The sequence below is a fragment of the Felis catus genome, chromosome B3 (genome assembly GCF_018350175.1).
Source record: "Felis catus isolate Fca126 chromosome B3, F.catus_Fca126_mat1.0, whole genome shotgun sequence".
Classification (NCBI taxonomy): domain Eukaryota; kingdom Metazoa; phylum Chordata; class Mammalia; order Carnivora; family Felidae; genus Felis; species Felis catus.
In genome coordinates this window covers 49,666,536-49,686,882 of record NC_058373.1, presented here as the reverse complement: position 1 = coordinate 49,686,882, position 20,347 = coordinate 49,666,536, and the positions used below count along the sequence as shown (strand labels likewise).

Below are 20,347 nucleotides of genomic sequence, written 5' to 3'. Positions count from 1 at the left end.
TAATTATTTAAAATAGAGTAATATACTGACCTATTTTTAAATAGCTTGATTCCTACTTTCTTAAGTAAAAAGCCCGACAGAGCATAGTTAGGCACTCAGGGAATCAAAGGGTGGACACAAGTAAGAACTGCTGTCACAGACTTCCCTCTATAAGGAGACCGGAAGGGTCCTGGCACAAGGCAAATCAGGAAATGCACACAAGCAACAAGCTGAGGTGGTGTCCGATGGCCAACAGTCTATTGTGGCAGATCCAGAGGACTCTCTAGCTGTCCTATATTCTACATTATGATTCCATCATTAAGCAGATTAACTTCGCTAAATTAACAGAGAAGTTATAAGTAATGGTTCACAATCTAGAATTCCTGAGAATAGAAATGATAGTCGCTAATCATTTGAAACTGAGTTCAATATTTCAAAAAAGCCTAACGGAAATAGTGTCCTAGAAATTATGTGTACTCAGTAACAACCAAAAAAAAAACTTCTTTGCACAGATTCCTATTGTGAGAAACACTAACATTTGTCATCAATAGTAAGCAACAAATTAATATTTTCGAGATACCTAGAAAATAGGTAGGCAGGAAAATGAAGATCAAAGGAAATAAATACATGATTTTTCCCCTTCCCCTTCCTTTCTTTAATTTTAATTTTTTCTATATTCTCTTTTCCCTTCCTCCTTTCTATTTTCCTTCCTTCATCCATCTTGCTTTCCTTTCTTCTTTTTTCTCTCTAACTTTACTAGCTAAAAATCAACCATCCATTTGGATCCCTGGCAGACCCTGAATGAAAACTGTCGCCTTGATTCTACTAGTACACCAACAGCTTCTTAAGAACCACAGGGATACATAGCAGACCCAAAGAATGAATGAAAGTACCCGAAGAATGGTGCTTTCACTTGCAAGTTCATCTTTCTGTTAAGAGATTTTATGGTCTAGAGAAACAAGTGAGTTTTTCTAAAAAGATCATACATCTATTGGCTTGATCCATTTCTAGACAGCCTGATAGCCTGAGTGAAAGTTTTTTACTTAGACTTTGTGAGAATGTAGCCCTAGATTAATATAAAAACAATTAGATTTAACCCAATAGGCTAATAGTAAACAAGGGAACAAAAAAATCTCAGTGCTCCTCAATTACCCTATCCTCTTAGGAGTTGACAGTTAGCTTCCGATCCTGTCCATGGTTCTTTAAGATCAGGTCAGGGTGTCACCACATGTCCTGTCATGTATCCATATTTCACTTGGAGCTTGTCAAAATTCACCTGTAATGGAATGATGCTATGGCACCACCAAGAAACTACACAGTATTTACCAGTTAGAGGAGCTCCCTCCTAGATCAAGAAATTGATTAGAGATGTTATAGTAATATTCAGCTCTTGCAATGAGAGTATATAGCTCAGTTCCTTCCGATGATCTCAAATAGGTTTACGCCTGCTCAGAAAATCACTCAGATTTTTTCTCCTGGGCCTGAAGATAATACCCTAGTACTTTGCTATGAGATAGGCCATCTCTCCCAAATAGTCCAAAAGTGTCACGATCTGTTGAATGCATATTCAAAGCACACATGAAAATCAAAACATTGAAAGCCAGTTATGATTTTGGGTAACTCTGAATTATTTTGGAAATTCATCACCTTAAATTACCTACTCCCATGAAGTGAGATTACCTTAAATTTTAGGTACTGAGTGACAGACATTTTTTGCAAGCTAGTTGTTCATTTTCCCAGTTTCAGTTGACCATTTTTTGCTGCGCTGTTTCTTGACTAAATTCCTCGCTCACCCAATGCAAGCACAATTTATTACAGCAGGTTTTTTAAAAATAAGCTTTCATTGCTTAAATTCAATTTATGTGACTTCAGCAAATAGTTCTAATAGGCCAATACAAGCCAGTAATTGATATAAATTAGAAAGCTATCCCACACAATTCTAATTTCAGAGGACAAAATTATCAGCATGAATCCTGAATACTCTGTATTTTTCCCTCTTATTAACTTTGCCCTTGGCTCTCCCATATATTCTCATTTTGACCACTAATGTTTTGTCACTTGGTTGCTCAAAAAGCACATTTGTCTTACCCTGTTCTTACAAAACTGCCTATGTCTACTCAAAGCAATAAATATGAAAATGCAAAGGGTAACAAAGCGCACATCATCTTTACTATTTATAATTTATGAAAACACTTAAATCCATGATTTTTCAAACCTTCCAACTCTAATGCATCATCCAGCACTTAGCATAGAGCCTTGATCATCTCTCTCTTCTATTTTCATATGGTACAAGATAAATTGTCTCCTATCTTCTTCCACTGCCTCATTAGTCATCACAGAAGTCTGTGCTTTCATGGATGGTCCTCCTGCATATCCAGGCCAGGGATGTAGCGTTTCTAAACAAGTATGGAAAAATCAGGAACAAGCACTTCTAGAGTTCATACACATAAAGAACCAAAGAACCCCATGGGGGAAAAAATCCATCCTAAGAAAGGAAAGCTTATATACACACATTTAGTCAAGTGCAGTGGTATTTTGATAGGGATTGCATTAAATATTGGTCTCTAGACTCATGAAATCTTATGTGGTAGGTAGTTACTTAGAGAACTAGAAGGTCAATTATATACAAATCCAATTGATAATAATTTTGACAAGTTTTGCAAATAAAGACATGGGGTCCTTAAAACCTATAATGTAATTTCTTATCATAAGATTCATTTGTTTCTTCAAATAGTTTGTGAATACTTGAGTTTAGATGCTATGCTACTATAGACTTCAAGCAAAGAAAATACAGAACTGCTTAACATGAGACATTACCACCCTCTATTTTTTTCTGTCTCAATGACGATAAAAGGAGGCAGAAACAGCTGCAATAACAGTGCCCTTTGCAATAAGAATATGCATCTTTAGTGTTCTCATTTTCTATAGCAGCTCTCTAGACACTGGGTACAACCTTGTTTGGCAGGTAACAGAATCAACCACTTTAGGCTTTGGTAATAGTGCTTTGGAAGGGCATCAATGTCACAGAGGGACAGTCACTTTTAAAGCTAAGAAACCAGAAAATAATGAAAATGGCTATGGTTAGGAAGTCAATGTGAAACTTCACTTTCTGAAGGCTACCAAATTTTAAGAGAAGAGCCAATCTTATGTCAAGTAGGTGAACCCAAGTAGAAAACATATGGTTTTATATATGGCTTTATTTTTGTACCTTGTCTGGTCTGACAAGGCAACATAAGATATCGAAAATATCCATACATGAATTTAAAAGTAGAGTTAGTAAAATTTTGTTTAGGGGAAGATTCTCATGCACTGAGGGACACATGCTTCCTGCTGATGCAAAAATCTGTAATATTGAAGCCAAAATGACAGTTTCTGGGACAAAGAATTTCCTCATCTTCTTAGAGAATACTCTTAACTGATAACAGGTATATAGTTATTTGTCTTCTGAGGGTTTTGTGCCTTGAGGAATATGTAAGCACATTAGCAAAGGGTATGATCTCATATGCGGAATATTAAAAAAAAAAGAGCTCATAAAAAACAGAAATCAGATAGATTTTTTTCATAAAAAAACAGAAACCAGAAGCAGGGGGTGGGGAGTTGGGGAATGGCTGAAGGTGGTCCAAAATTATCAACTTCCTGTTATTAGATAAATAAATTCTGATGTTAGAACGTACAGCATAGTGACTGCAGTTAACAATATTGTACTGCATATTGGAAAGTTGTGAAAAAACAGATTCTTAAAGTTGTTATCACTAGAAAAAACATTAACTACATGAGCTGACAGATATTAACATTGTGGTAATTATTTCACAATATACACATATATCATTATGTTTTACAACTTAAACTTTAACAATGTTATATGTCAATTTTATCTCAATAAGACTTGGGGAAAAGGGAATTTTATTGCCAAAAATAAAAACCAAACAGAAGAGCCTTGAACCTGAGGATTCAGAACCAGATTCATTGGAGTACAATGCATTTGCTACTGGTCTTTCCCACACCAAGTTGTCAACACCAGGCATGTACAAAACCCAGTTATCTCATATATGAGGAGATGGAAAAGATGATCCACTGGAGTGTAAGAAAACACCAGAATTTTTATTTTTTACAGTTATAGTTGTACGTGTATAAAAATGAACACAAATTTCATTTAATATATAAATCAACACCACATATCTGTGTCAGATAGCCTATTCCCAGCATTGTGTCACCCTGAAGTAGAATTTCCTTCACACAGAGTAGATGAGAGTGGCACCTTTACTCATGTGCTTGCTTTTAATATATTGCAACATATTGCATTATATGTAAAGCTGGTTAAGTGGATTTTATGTTTATATTGTCTCTCTTTGCCTGACAAAAATAAAAACAACTTTGAAAAATTTCAAATGAAAAAATCATTTGAGCAACAAACAAAAGCAGAGCCAACATTTTCCTCACTCTAAGTATAAACTCTTTCTCAGTTTCAGATTAAAAATATGAAATCACATCCTCCCAGAAGTAGGCTACAGAAAGTTGGATTTATCAAGATTACTATAAATATAGATCTACATGCACATCTACTATGGTTACCAGAGAATCTCATCCTAAGTATACATTGTGCCTTGAGATAGTAGCTAATAATGGATGAAGCCATCAGCACACTGGAAAATTAATCATCTTGACTCTGGATGCAAATACCTACAATGCTACAGCAAGTCATATGGTTCTTAATCTGAGATATGGCAAATTTCATGAAATATAACAAATATTTTAAAAACCTCTTTTGAAATTTCTTCTTTCACATTACAAGCCAAAAGAAAGAGAGAGGAAGGAAGGAAGGAAGGGAGGGAGGAAGGAAGGAAGGGAAGGAGGTAGGTGTGGCTTTGGGGGCAGCACTTGATTTACCTGAAGCAGTAAAAGTGGCCAAAATAACACAGTGAATACAGTGTAACAACTAAAATGCATTTCTAGCAGATCATGCTTTCAGAAAATGCAAAGATACATTGCATTTTGAAGACACAAGCATTAGAGTAAATTACCTATTATGGGAGGCTTGTTATACAGTTGGATCAAAGAACAGATGTTTCTAACATCTCAGCATATGGTATTTTCTGGGTTCCATTTCAATAATGCATCAAGAACTATTTTTTTTCACGGAACACTAAATGAAAGAGTACACACACACACACACACACACGCGATAGTATATATATTTTTAATGAAAAAAATACAAATCTCTATGAAGAAAACACACAAGTAGAATTTCTGGTGGAGTTGTACTTTAACCACAATCTTTAAATGGTATGGATAATTCAGATTCACTCAGTTATTCATCTATTCACTTATTCTAAGGCAATATATTCTTTTACTGCATAAGCAAGCAATTCCATCAAAAGATAAGAGGCCAAACAATACACAAAGTATTAAAGGACGTCATGATGTTGCTAGTTGGGTAAAGGTTACAATTTTAAAATACAGTTGAATCTTTAAAATGCCTGATAATGAGATGAAAAGAAAATATTTAAGTTTTATACACACAGAATTTTGCTTATGACAAAACACTTAGAAGAGCTACAGAACTTAGAAATTCTTCCCTCACAGAGAACATCAAAAGTCCTTAATTTTTTTATGGTCAATGTTCCAAAGCAGATTTTTAAAAATACATAGACATTTAATTTATTCCTTCAAGATAAAGATAGTATTTTAATGAGTGAGAAATATAGTACCTTTTATTTTTGTTTTTTTTTTAAAGGTCATACTTCACCAAGAATATTTTAGGAACCGATATTTGGAACATTTTTGAGGATCGCATCATTTTGATGCCAAGCATAATCTAAGTGTGTCAACTATTTTAAAATTTGTCATATCCACTCCCTTTAAAAATTCAGAAACAGAATACTCTAACCTGATTTCAAAAAGCTTCAGTGCATGCTAGGCTACCTTGTTAAAAGATATAAAAAGACAACATTGCCTTCTGATTACTTTCTGAGGGTAAGTAACTGATTGGTAGAGGAGAAGGTGGAAATTTTATACCTAAGTTGAAAAAAATTTGCATAATTAGTACTTAAAATTAAAATATGGAGGTTTGTGGTCAAAATGTCTTTTCTCTTAGTGTGCAATGAGAATTTTGAAGACTGCTGATCTATAGAAACAAATGGTAAATTATCTCTTCCTACGTCTGCCTTTCTTAGGAATGATCACCAGTCATTGTATTTAGTTTGCTTTCCTGTTTTGTTCTTCCATTTCATTAAATACTATTCATAGATTGCCCTCTTCTATTTATCTTAAATTGGGTTAACTGTGTCTCCCAATACTATGAGGCACCTTGAGATTTCATATATATCCCTTGGTATTTTTTTCTTTAAAAGTTGGCCAACAAGTATTTTATTCCCAGAAATTAGGCTCCTACTTATTTTCCTTGATGTAAGAAGTTAGTACAAGAAGTAGTAAATGATGCTACATGTTTTTAGGTCCTCAGAAAGTAAGTAATCCCACAGTACTCACAGCCTAAGGACAGAAAATGAGGAACACCCCCCTCACTACACATTTACCATTCTGATGTCACTTTCTCCAGGTCTCCCTTCAAAATCTTCACAAGTGTAATGTTGCTTTCCCAATAGGATTTAAGAATACAAATTTTCAGTTTTCACTCCAATACAAACCTGAATGTGCCTAGACAAATTTATCTAACAAATAAGCAAAGTTAAGAATAATTCTCAAATCCACAATGGTGTAGTGGAAAACAAATAAGATTTGTGGTAATATCCTGTTACACATCCAGTAATCACAACTGGATGACCGTGTGATTATGGCAAATCATCTAACCATAGTACAATGCCCAGCACTTGGTAAACACTTCTAAAAATATACTGCCTATTAGTGTTATTACTGCAATAGTCATAAACAACTCTCAACTTCAGTGTCACCATGCTGAAAAAATGGGAGGGAAGGGTATAATTTCTGCTGTACCCAGTTCCCACAACTTTTTGAAGAATCAAATAAAATTATGCATATAAAAGTTCTTTGAAATATTAAATAAGCTACATAAAACTAAACATCCCTGGTTGATATGTTTTGCATTGTAATCAAACAGAACAATTATAATTTTAACAACTTGGCTACAAGGAACTTTATAAAAGTTAATGTACTTACACATCATTAACTATATACAGTCTCAAAATACTAGATAAGATGGGTATGGGAATCTTTAAAGGAGTTTTTATTCCCAAATGTATGGATGAACTGAAGCTGTGAGCTCACAGCAGATCCACCAAGAGGCACCAGTTCTCTCTGATCCTGGTGCAGTGTTCCCCTCTACCACACTAACTTCCACAAAGTTTCTACAGCTACTTATCTGCAGATTTATAACAACCTATTAAGACTCTATAAGTGTGAATAATTTAAGAAATACATTTGCTTAATTCTCTACCCATAATTACAGTAGATGAAACTTCTTCCCCTGGCTCATTTAAGTTATGATTCATGAGGCCTGTTGTAGGCTGACCACTTAGGTAGAAAATGTTTTAAAACACATCATTAGCAATAAGAAATTCCCATCAATAGTGAAGCCCTAGGGAAATTTCAAGTGAGTGGTGAGTATGTGTACTTTATATATCATACTGTTACATAATGAATTTGTGTGTATGTTTTATTCACTTTTAAATGTAAAATGTATTTGCTACTTTCAGTCATATCTACTTATAATTTTTTCCCATCTGTAAACTGAATGAATCAACTAAAATTATGTCTGGTATCATTTTTCCAATCATCATCCATGAATTATTAATAGAAGAATGTTGAAAGCCATATTAACATAGGTTTTACAAGTTTTGAAGAGAGAGCAAAAATTCCACCACAAAGCAAAAGTTTTATACAACTAAAAATAACACTATTTTGAGCTATCCTAAGAAAATAAAGGGAGTGAAAATAAAGGGGGGTGATCTGTATCACTAATACTCTCATTTGCCACAATTATAGGGATGTAGCTGGCCCTCAGAAGGACTGAATAAGCACCTACAAAGTATTAAGAACCCAGGTGATCTTTACCTCCTATCTATTGGTCTCTGCTTCTCTGCTTCATTACTCTCTTACAACATTAGCTTTCTCTCTTTATAGGATCATTTACATAGTGTAAGGTGATTCTATAACAACAACTAAATTTTCAAATAACCTCTATTGAAGACATAAAATCTGGAACTGAGGCCTAAATCTTCATTTTAATTCCAAATTAATAGAGAAGCACTCTGTATCAAGGAGTGTCCCAACAGAAAACATAAGGCTTACTCAACTGTTATTTTTCAGCAGAATTTAATTAAGGGCATATTCACAGTGGTGGAGAAAAAAAATCAAATAACAAATAAGGGAGGAGGAGGCATCTAATATCTGGCAACAGAAGGAGATATTTATCACCCCTAAGCTTGAGGGAGCAAAGAGCAGGAGCTTTGGGGGTTAGGATTTCCCAAAAACAGCCATTATTAAAGACAGGCACAACCACTTTAAGAGCCATGGTGATGAGGGAGAAAGAGAGAAAGGGAAGAAATATTGAGACTTCTGTCCTCCATACTCCAAACTCAAGCGGAAGCCAGAGGACAAGAGACCCCCACTATCATAGTCTATAGGGACTAGCCACATGGACACAGAGCAGGGCAGAGAAGGATGAAGAAGGAAAGAAATGTGGGCTGTGGGGAATAGGAGGTGGGGAGAAAGACAAAACAATAAAAGGCCAGCATACACTCCAAGTGATCAGATTCCTTACTCCTTCATTCAATCAGTTATGATTAAGAGGTTAAATAAGTGAAGAGTGACTTAAAAATGCCTTTAAAACATCCTGAACTTATTCTTTGTAGCAGTTATCTCATTTGATGTGTATAATTCTTACTGCTATTACTTTTTTAATGTCTGCATCTCACTCTGCAATTTCCCATAGGACAATGACCACATTCTTTTTTTTCACTACAGTATCTCTCCTAAGTTTAATGCCAACCTCTAGCGAGCATCCAACAAGTATTGGATATGGGTGAACGCATGCATGAAAATGTTTAGCAAAATTATTCTGTTTCATAATACCATCAGAATTCAATTCATTCAATTAATTTTTTTAAGTTTCTAACTTTATATTTGGGAACAATTTCAAAATGCAGGAGAGTTACAAGAATAAGACACAAATAATTCCTATATACCCTTTACTCAGATTCACTTAATGGTACCATTTTACTCCATTTGCTTTTACTATTTGAGCATTTGTGCTCTGGGCATATCTATATATATGTTATATATCTATATCTAGGTATAGATATATAGACATATATATTTTATAGAACCATTTATTTGAAGTTATGTTATGTGCATTGTGGCCCTTTACGTATAAACAGATAAGCAGGCATTTCCTAAGAATAGAATACTAAATGGCCATAGCACAGCTCAGTTAACTTAATGTTATTAGGATAATTCACCATCCAAATTCCAGTTTTGTCCTTTGACACATTTTCCCCCTAGGTCTAGGGTCAGGTATTGCATTCACTTTTCATGCTTTCAATTAGACTCCATTAGTCTGAAACATTTGCACAGTCTTTGTGTGTGTCTGTATTTGTGTATGTGTGTGTTTTACAATGTTGACATTTTAAAAAACTACAGTACCCTCCTCTTTTAATGGAAAGTTTCTCATTATTGGTTTGGCTGATGTTTCTCCATGAATATATTCATATTAGGTATTCTAACTCAGAACACTATATAGGTAACCTCTTGTCCTTTTCAAAGTATTACAGACTTTCGGCCCAGAATGTCCATATGCCCTTTATTAATGACATTTTTTGATCATCAATTTTGTGAATAAGCTTCCAGATATTTTTCCCACACATTACTATTACCCTATTGTTTTCTCTTCCTGATACTTTAATTCTATATGCACTATAATTTTTAAATGTATTATGTATATATATCTTCTTTTTGCATTTTGCATGGCTGTATTAAAACACCTACAGCTTTTTCTTTTGATTTAACCTTCTATTTCACTAATTCTCTCTTCACTTATATCTAATCTACAGTTAAACCCATTGAGTTATTACATTCAGGTATATTTTCAGTTCTATAATTTTTATTTGGCCCTTACCATCTTTCATTTTATGCAAAATTGGCCACCTAAATTCTTCATTTAATCTTTTAGTTTCTTGAACATATTAATCAAAATGATTTTCAAGATTGTGTCTAAAAATGCCATTATCTAGAGACTATTTTAATTACCAATTTTGACTCATAGATTCCAATAATATCTTTTCTTCTGTTTTATCTGATTATTCTTTATTGAGTTCTATATATTATAAATGAAGATTAGTAGAGATAATTAAGATTCTATGTTATTTACGTTATTTTTTTTCTAGAAAGAATTTACTTTTGTTAGAGATCCCATAATCGTAGGTAATTTTACTTCAATTAGGAATTGAAAGGATTTGAAGCTGGGCCATAATCCTGTGAGGGGTGAACTATTACTTGTTTATCATTAACCCCAGTATATAGGATTTCAAAATTTCAGATGTCTGAAATATCTGCCAGAGACCAGTATTTTTCAAGGCCTAATTTTTGCTCCATTCAGGGCCTATCTTTACCATGTATTTTATTTTTGTCTGCATTTTTCTCAGCAAAATAATAAATCACTTCTGTTGCCCACTAAGACCACATATATCAAATAACCTTTATGCCTGGTCAGTGTCCAATCTCAACTCCTTAAAGCAAATATCCACAATAGTGGTTTATATGGAAATCGATTAATTCTTAGTATTTATTTTGCATGTTGTGGAAAGAAAAAGGAAATTATGAATTGACAATTCATAAGAGCTGTCAAAAGTGGTATTTACACACTTTTTTACTATAGTGTAATAGGTGAGAATAAGGATCAGTTAGCAATATCTAAATCCTCTTCTAAATATAATATTTTAACTGATAAAATGCAACTTCGTAACTGAAATTTTTTTTTTTAAATCTTTCACTTGAACAGAGAAAATATCAGGGACACAGAAAAGTTTTGCTTAATTTTCTCCTGCTGTTGTTTTTTTCACACTTAATTAAACTAAAAGTCCTTAAAATTGGGATTTGTTATTATTGTTTTAATCATTATCATAATTACATTCTTCATAATCATGAATCCAGAGAATTTTAAATAGACAACACAATCTGGCAATTAAGATTTTGTAAGCAAAATCTATTTTTAAAAAATCAGACATTAAATGAAAAATAATTGCAGCTTACATGATTCATTTAACTTAGCACCCAAGTCATTGTCTTGAGTGTTAATATAAAGTTAATTCATGTCATTCAATTCTTTTAAAAAAAAGTTATCAGGCACCTATTATGTGCCAAGGACAGTTCCATGCACTGAGGATACAGTGGAGAACCCAAAGTTCCAGCCCTTATGGAATCTACATTCTTGGTAAGAGAGTGGACAATGAATAAACACAAAGGTAAATACAAAACACATTCTACCAGCTGAAAAATGATGAAGGCAATGGGGAAAAATAAAGTAAAAGGGATGCAGAGGAATGGGTAAAGAGGGATTCTGTCAGGTATCTGGGAGGTATCTGGGAGAAGAGGTATCTGGGAGCAGAGGTATCTGGGAGGTATCTGGGAGAAAAGAATTCAAAGCACAGAAAAGGCAAGGACAAAGGTCCTGAGGTAGAAGCATGCCTGGTATGATCAACGAACAGCATAGAAGCCAGGACATGTGGTTTAAATAAGGTCAGAGCAGAAAGGGTAAGGCTATAACGTTTAGTGCCTTAGAGGCTATTATGAAGACCCGAACTTTTACTCTGAAGTATGGAAAGCCACTGAGGAATTTTAAGCAGAGAAGCAACATGATCTGACTTATGTTGTTAAAGGACCACTCAGATTTACATATCAAAAATAAATAGCAGGGTGTGGGAAAGAAGGAAACCAGTTATGAGGCTACTCCAATAGTCCAGCTAACAAATGATCATTCTTGAATTGGGGTGTTGGCCTAATTATGGTAAAATTTCATCAGATTCAAAATGTTGTTTGAAGATACAGGAACAGCTTTTGTTAAAGAATAGAACATGGGGATGTTGGCTTCACAGTTTTTTCCTTAGGCAAGTTGAAGGCTAAAAAGTTTGTGAACTGAGATGTGAAAAAAAGAGGCAGAATAAAAGTAGATATGGTGTGGCTGGGTTAATATTTAGACATGATACATTTTAATAGCCATTAGACACCTGCAGAGAGATGTTGAGGAAATCATAAAATATATGAATTCGTATTCTGGGGAAAGGGACAGATATAAATCTGGAACTCATCAGCTGATTGACAGCAATTAAAGTCTTTATACTGGATAAGTTTAGCTACTTGGCGAATATGAAAACAATAGAGTACAAGTCTGAAGACTGAACCCTGGAATATTCTAATCTTCAGAGGTCTAATAAATGAAGAAAAAGCAAACTGAAAATTAACTGCCTGTGACATAGGAAAACCAGAGGTTGGTCTCCAGAAAGCCACGTGATGAAAGATTTTTAAAGGAGAATCAAGTGATCAAGTGATCAAATAATGCTGATAAATTGGTTAAGACAGGCTCTAAAAATTGACCATTGGGTTTAACAACATAGTACTAACTTAAGACTTTCATAGAATGCTAGAGGTAAGGCCTGATAAAATTGAATTCAAGCAAGAATGGAAGTAAGACTACACATACTGAGACAAGACAGGCAATGCTATTGAGGGGCTCTGTTCAAAGAAGCTGAGAGAAATAGAGCAAGAATTGAGGAGGAACGTGAGTTTGAATATAACTGTTGTTTAATTGAGACTATTACTGCTTATTTGAGCAAACCAGTTAAGAGGGGAAATTGACGATGCAATGCAGAGAGGCAGGACAATTACTGGAGTCGTGTCCTTGAAAGGGGAAGGGATTCAATGTAAAAATAAAAGTGTTGGCTTTTAACAGAAGCACATACATTTCACCAGCAACAAGAACAAAAGCAGTATACGTTGGCATAGAAGCAGTCAACATTGTTTCAGTTCTGTGGAGTAGAAAGAGAGTTGAATTTAGCCTGGTTTGAGAATATTTTGGAAACTTACGATGTAGGAAGAAAGAGGCCATCAAGGTATGTGCTGGGGTGATTATAATGATGGACCATGAACTCCATATGAAAGTCAAAAACATGAGGACATGTGACATTTAGAAATATTGTAGCAGTAATAAAATAAATGGCTTGTAGATCCTGGTAGGGTTCAAGAATTCTTATCACCAGGGCACTAGAGGGAGAAAGCTGGAAAAGAGGAGTGTTGTTTGGCAAGTATAATGTTGAAAATGAAGATTATGGGGAAGTGCAATTAGTGGTAATGCCAACATATAGCTTATGATCATAGAAGTGAGTACCTGAGACAAAGTAAGGGATAAAAGCAGTGGAGGACAGAAGGTCGAGTAAATGAGATGGCAGCTGAGTGGATAATAAAATTTGTAAAACTGTATATGTACACACATATAAAATTACTTTATCTCTTCATATACAAATAATATAAATCTACGCCTCATATATACCTAGAAAATTCATTCATATATATTTATATAATACTTTTCATATATATAAGGAGAGGGGAGAAAGGGAGGAAAGGGGGGGCAAAGAATGAATTTACCAGATACTAAGAATATGAAGAAGAAATATGTGTGAGAGAGTGACCTGGGTTGATAGATGTTTGCAACAAGGTGGAGTAATGAATGGCATAATCTTGTAATTTGAACCCAAAACTAGGTATTTTTAAGGAGAGTAGGGGAGTAGTGTGAAAGTTACCAAGGAGTCTACCTATATCAAGGATCAGTGGCACAAGAGTGCAGAAGGAAAAGTATCCCCTCCTTCATAGGCTTCATAGGAAGCTGATTCTTTACAGAGTCAGGTTTCAAAGGTCAAGTAGGTGAAAAAATGTTTGGCAAAGAGGTTAAGTAATCAGAGGATTTTGCTGGTAAAAGACACTGGATTCCAAAGTACTCAATGGGAGATTTGGGGAGTTAAAAAGAGAGAACGATTTTACGAGTAAAGAGACTTACCAGGATGAAGGATGAATATGGATAATGAGAGAGGACTTGGAAATGTGGCTCACAGGATAACTGACAGAGACATCAGTGAAAGGCACAATCTGGTTAGTCCTGGGTCCTTAAGCAAGATGTGGTCAGGAGGAAGTGAGTGTGGTTGAGAAGGGAATAGGGGGTCTTACCAAGAATATATAAAGCCTCAGGATCCAACTCTTCACTCCTACTGATGACAGTGTGAAGGCCAGAAGAGTCTCCCCTTTTGGTGAGATAATCAAATAATATATAGAAAAAAATTGATTTACTTGACAACTGCTAAGTCACTTTGCAATTAAGTTTGAGCCAAAATATTGTAGTCTATGGAAAAGCTAGCATTACGATTTTAGTTAAAAAGTAAGAAAGATAAAATAGGTAATTTGCTTTCTCTGGCAGGTAAAAAAAAAAATCAGCCTCAATTTCACTGCACTGCCAGGCTCTCCACCTACTGATTGGGTATCTAAATCTTACACATTTATTTTCAATCATGAACATAAAATATCCACACTGCAGATACACACACAAACTTCGAATTGAAGAGAATTCTTAAAAACAATTAACAACTATATATCACTCACCAGTCCAGGTAACATGCTTACGCCTTTCTCCCAAGTAATACTTGCAATAGCCTTGTAATGGGTTATTTTCATTTTCTGGAGGTAGAAACTGAGACATAGAGAAATAAATTTGTCCTAGATCATACAGTTTTGAAGTTTGAGATACAGTCTGAGTTGAGATCACTATTTGAAAATACAATCTCTATTAGGATTCTGCAGTAAGTATTTCTCAAAGTGCAGTCCCTGAACCTATGAATTTATAGCAAATACTAATTTTAGGACCCCATCCCAAACCTGCTGAATCAGAAACTCTGGGTTTGGTGTTCAACAATCTATGTTTTAATAAGCCCTAACAGGTGATTCTATTGTAGGCTCAAGTCTGAGAACTCCTGTTCTAAAATAAGTAGAGACGAGTATCATATTATTGAGAGCCTGATAAAGGACAGAATAACTACCTATCATTCCAGGTTTTTTAAAATTATGACTTGTCATGATTCTGTGTGTGTGTGCATGTGTGTGTGTGTGTGTGTGTGTGTGTGTGTGTGCATGTATGTAGGTATGTGGGTAGCCAGCAAGTATGTGAGTATAGGGATGTAGTACTAGTTAATCTCTCTCCCTCATACTGAATACTTTCAGAATTATTAATTTCAGGATGTACTGAAGACTTCTGTGAAAATCCAACAATTTTGAAACATCCAGTTTACAATCTGGCCATTGTAAAGATTTAGATATTAGCACAACTGTAATCCTATGTTATAGTCTAGTAAATATAAAAGGAAACAACAATTCTTACTATTTGAAACATTAAAGTTTTCATTTGCACTACAAAATATGTAACTTAGAGATGTTTTGCCTGTTATGAGCCTCCCAATTTTACTAGAAGCCAGACCTTGCTGAACATGACAGTAATGTGAGGCTCTAAGACAAGAAAACTGTCATGACATTAATCTCTATACAAGGAACAAACACCTTGTTAGAAAAGATGTTCGTTCTTACTGCCACAAAGCTGTTGTTAGGGGAAGTTAAATTGCTGATGCAGTCAGTTAATCTCTTCTTTTTAAGTGAATATAGAATATGAAATAAAGTACAACTGAATTTTTTTACATTATTTAAATAACTGAATTTCATGAAAAATAGATTTTCCAAAAATTATAGCAGAACTTCTCTCACCTATTTCTACACCTTGTAATAAAAATAGAAGCCATTACAAAATTATTCATCAGTCCAATACTTTTTCCTCTAGCCCTAATGGCATAATGAAAAATGAAATTTATGAAAAAAGAACATGTTTGAAGAGAAAATCTTGCATCCATTATTCATTTTGTGAGGCACGGATGGTAAAAGGCAATAGTGGTGAAAAGCAATTAACCTCTTATATTTATCTGCCTCTGCCAACTTCTTTTCCAGCCACTTTACAACTGCCCTATCATATATATCATCACAGAAAAATTTGGAGAGTTATAGTATCTCCATTTTACAGAAGAAACTAAAGCCCATCAAAGTTTTACAAATAGATATGGATAATGCTGTATGTTGGGGCTAAAATTTGGATTATAATCCAGACTACTGATTGTTACCTCTCTGATACTGTTCCAGTTCTCACCAAAACCCCTGAGTATGTCAAGACCAACATGCCATTCCCACTAAACAAACAGGTAATGAACTAGACCAAATTCTTAGGCAGTTTAGGGACAACACTAAGTTATTATTAATCTTTTTCACTTGCATTCGTTCATTTATGCACAGTGAGGTTCTCCAAAGCTCCATGATATATGAGGTGGGAACAGATGAATACAGAAGCAAATAGGAAAATCCAGCTTTCTTCTATTAGGTTGTCATTAAAGATATCTTTAAACATGTTTTTTTTAAAAAAGCCTATACTAAATAGTTGTTTCTGAAATTTTCAGAAAATTATGTTACTGTATAATAACATTATCATTGTTTCCAAATGAATACACATCTCTAAAATTTCTTAGTGTAATTTCTAATGCAATAAATATCAAGATATATAATCTACATTTTAAAAAGTTCTTTGTAAAGAAGGGTGGTCCAAGATGGTGGTGCACAAAGTCCATGAACTCAACTCCTGCCATGGACACAAGGAACTTATACCTATATACAGAGCAATTCCTTCTGCAGGAGAATTGAAGGCTGACTGAACAGCTTCTGTACAACAAATTATTAAGGGACCACATAGAGAAGGGTACGAGAGATGGAGATATGGTGATAATAGGAACATCACCCTTAAATTTGTCACTAACAAGGAAGGGCTATTACTAAGGGGGTGATGCACAGACTCACCTACCATGGGGCACAGTAAAACAAACAAACAAACAAAAACAGCAGTTTAAAGGGCAATTAGAGTATATATATGAAGGAAATCTGTTTAATAAAGAGTGAACCCACCACATGAACAGAGAAATGCTGGAATACTTTCCACAGTTGGACACACTGGTGAGTACAATTCTCTTATTTTCCCTCTCCATGTAGACAGAAGCAAGATTCAGGACTCTAGCTGGTATCCTAGGACTGTCCAAGTGTACCCTGCCCTCTTGTCCCATACCATCTCTAGGTGTTTCTGCAAGGCAGTCCTAACAAAATGTGCTCCACAATCTCCTAGCCCATGCCTGTACCAATTCCAACTATACCATTAAGGTGGCCCTAGTGCACCACGACCCAGGAAACCTCTACCTATGCACACTCTAGTTTCAACCAAGGTGGCCCCAACACAGCACAGCCAAGGACCACCTGGCCTATGACTGCTGCAACCAGTCTGCCAAAGCTGCAAGACACATGCACTTTACACAGGGGATTCTCTTATGCAAGCCTACTCCTTCAAGACTGAGTGAGGTAACTGTTCTACAAAGTTCATAGAAAAAAACACAGAAAGTCAAGCAAAATAAAGAGACAAAGAATTAAGATCCAAAGGAAAGAATATAAAACCCCAGGGGGGAAAAATCCTAACATGACAGAAATAAATGATTTACCAGATTAAAAGATCAAATTAATAGTCATTAAAAACAGTCACTGACTTTCAGTGAAGAGTAGAGGAATAAAGTGAGAACTTCAAAAAAAAACTTAGAAAATATAAGCAAGAACTAATCAGAGTTAAGATATACAATAACCAGAATGAAAAATATATATTCTAGAGAGAATAATCAGCACATTAAATGATACAGAGGAACAAATCAGCAACCAGGAAAGTAAAAGAGTTGACAATACCCAATACATAGAGCAAAAGGAAAAAAGAACTTTAAAAAATAAGGAAAGTTTAAAGGACATCTAGAACAATATCAAGTATACTAACATTCTAATGGTCCCAAAAAGAGAAGGAGAAGAGAAAGAGAAAAAGTGGCAGAAAACCTACCTAAAGAAATAATGGCTGAAAATTTCCTTAACCTGGTGAAGGAAACAAATATCTAGATCCCAGAAGCAAAGAGACTCCCAAACAACATGTATTCAAAATGATCCACACCAAGACCTATTATAATTAAAATGGCAAAATTTCGGGGCACCTGGGTGGCTCAGTTGGTTGAGCATCTGACTACGGCTCAGGGCATGATCTCACGGTCCGTGGGTTCAAGCCCTGAGTCGGGCTCTGTGTTGACAGCTCAGAGCCTGCAGCCTGCTTCCAATTCTCTGTCTCCCTCTCTCTCTGACCCTCCCCCGTTCATGCTCTCTCTCTCTCTCTGTCTCAAAAATAAACATTAAATAAATAAATAAATAAATAAATAAATAAATAAATAAATAAATAAATAAATAAAATGGCAAAGTTTAAAGATAAAGAGTGAATATTGAAGGCAGCAAGTTTAAAGATAAAGAGTGAATATTGAAGGCAGCAAGAGAAAAATAGTTACATGCAAGGAAAACCCCAAATGATTATCAGCTAATTTTTCAGCAAAAACTTTGGAGGTCAGAAAGGAGTGGAAATATGTTTAAAGTGTGGGGAAGGAAGAGTTACGACCAAGAAAATTCTACCCAGTACGTTATCATTCAGAATTGAAGGAGAGAAAAAGAATTTCCCAGACATGCAAAAACTAAAGAATTTCATTACCACCAAACTAGCTTTACAGGAAATGTTAAAGGGTCATTTTTAAGTGACAAAAAGTATGTAAGTAAAAACAAGAAAACATATGAAAGAAAAACCTCACTGGTAAAGACAAATATATAATACAGGAAGTGAATCAGCTATTTAAAAGCTGTCATAAAGGTTGAAAAACAAAACTAGTAAATCAACTAACTATGTTAAGTATCTAAGGAACCCACAAAATAAAAAGATGTGAGATATGACATCAAGAACATAAAACAATTGTGGGGGATAAAAATGTAGTGCATTTAGAATACATTTGAATTAAAGTGAATATCAGCTTAAGATAGACTGCTATAAATATAGGTTGATAAATATAAACCATATGATAAGAAACCAAAAACCTACAATAGATACACAAAAATCAGAGAGAAAGGAACACAAATATGACACTAAAAAAATAAATAAATAAAACCATGAGAGAAGAGACAACAAAAGAAGAAACAGACAAAAAGCAACCAGAAAACAATTAACCAAATTGCAGTAAGTACATATCAAGAATTACTGTAAATGTAAATGGACAAAATGCTCCAATCAAAAAACATGGGGTGGCTGAATGCATGACAGAAACAAGACCCATCTATATGCTTCTCAGAAGAGACTACAATCAGATCTAAAGACACACACAGACTAAAAGTGAAGAGATGGAGAAAGAGATTTCACGCAAAAAGAAACAAAAAGAGAGCTTGAGTAGAGAGACTCTTACCAGACCAAATAGACATTAAAACAAAGACTAACAGAAGACAAAGAAGAGCACTACACAATGAAAAAGGGGTCAACCAAGAAGATGATTTAACATTTGTAAATATTTATGCATCCAACATAGAAAAAGCCAAATATGTAAACCAAATATTAACAGACATAAGTGGAGAAATTCAGAGTAATATAATAATACTAGGGGACTTTAATGCCCTACTTTTATCAATGGATAGATCATCTAAACAGAAAATCTTTAAGGAAACAATGACCTTAAATGACACATTAGACAAATTGTTACTAATAGATATATATAGAATATTCCATCCTAAAACAGAATTCTATTTTTTAGGTACACATGAAACATTCTCTAGGATATATCACATTAGACCACAAAACACATCTCAATAATTTTAAGAAGATTGAAATCATATCAAGCATCTTTTCCAACTACAATGTTATCAAACTAGAAGCCAATTATAAGAAATCTGGAAAAATACAAAGAAATGGAGACTAAAAATGTGTTACTAGTCAACTAATGGGTAGACAAAAAAATTGAGAAGGAGATTAAAAAAATACCTTAAGAAAAATCGAAGTGGAAATACAATGGGACACAGCAAAAGGACACACTTCCTCTAAGAGGGAAGTTCATAAATATAAAAGCTTACCTCAAGAAACAAGAAAAATTTCAAATAAACAACCTAACCTTACACCTAAGGAACTACAAAAAGAACAAACAAAACCCAAAGTTAGTAAACAGAAAGAAATAAAAGAGCAGAAATAAATGAAATAGAGATAAAAAATAGAAAAGATTAATTAAACTAGAGATGGATGTATGAAAAAAACAAAATCAGTAAACCTCTTGCCAGACTCAGTAAGACCTCAAGAGAGAGGGTCCAAATCAATAAAATCATAAATGAAAGGAGGGAAATCACAATTCACAACACAGAAAAACAAAGGATCATAAAAGATTACTACAATTTTATGCCA

General features: G+C 34.4%; 1 long non-coding RNA gene across 1 annotated transcript in view; it reads right to left on the bottom strand.

The window, feature by feature from the left end:
• LOC123385930 overlaps nt 1–15,709 on the bottom strand; it is a 181,544-nt gene extending 165,835 nt beyond the window's left edge. Inside the window, exon 1 of the long non-coding RNA XR_006599215.1 lies at nt 14,596–15,709. This is a non-coding gene — a long non-coding RNA (uncharacterized LOC123385930). The remainder of the gene's footprint in view (nt 1–14,595) is intronic.
• Between the last annotated feature and the right edge of the window lie 4,638 nt (nt 15,710–20,347).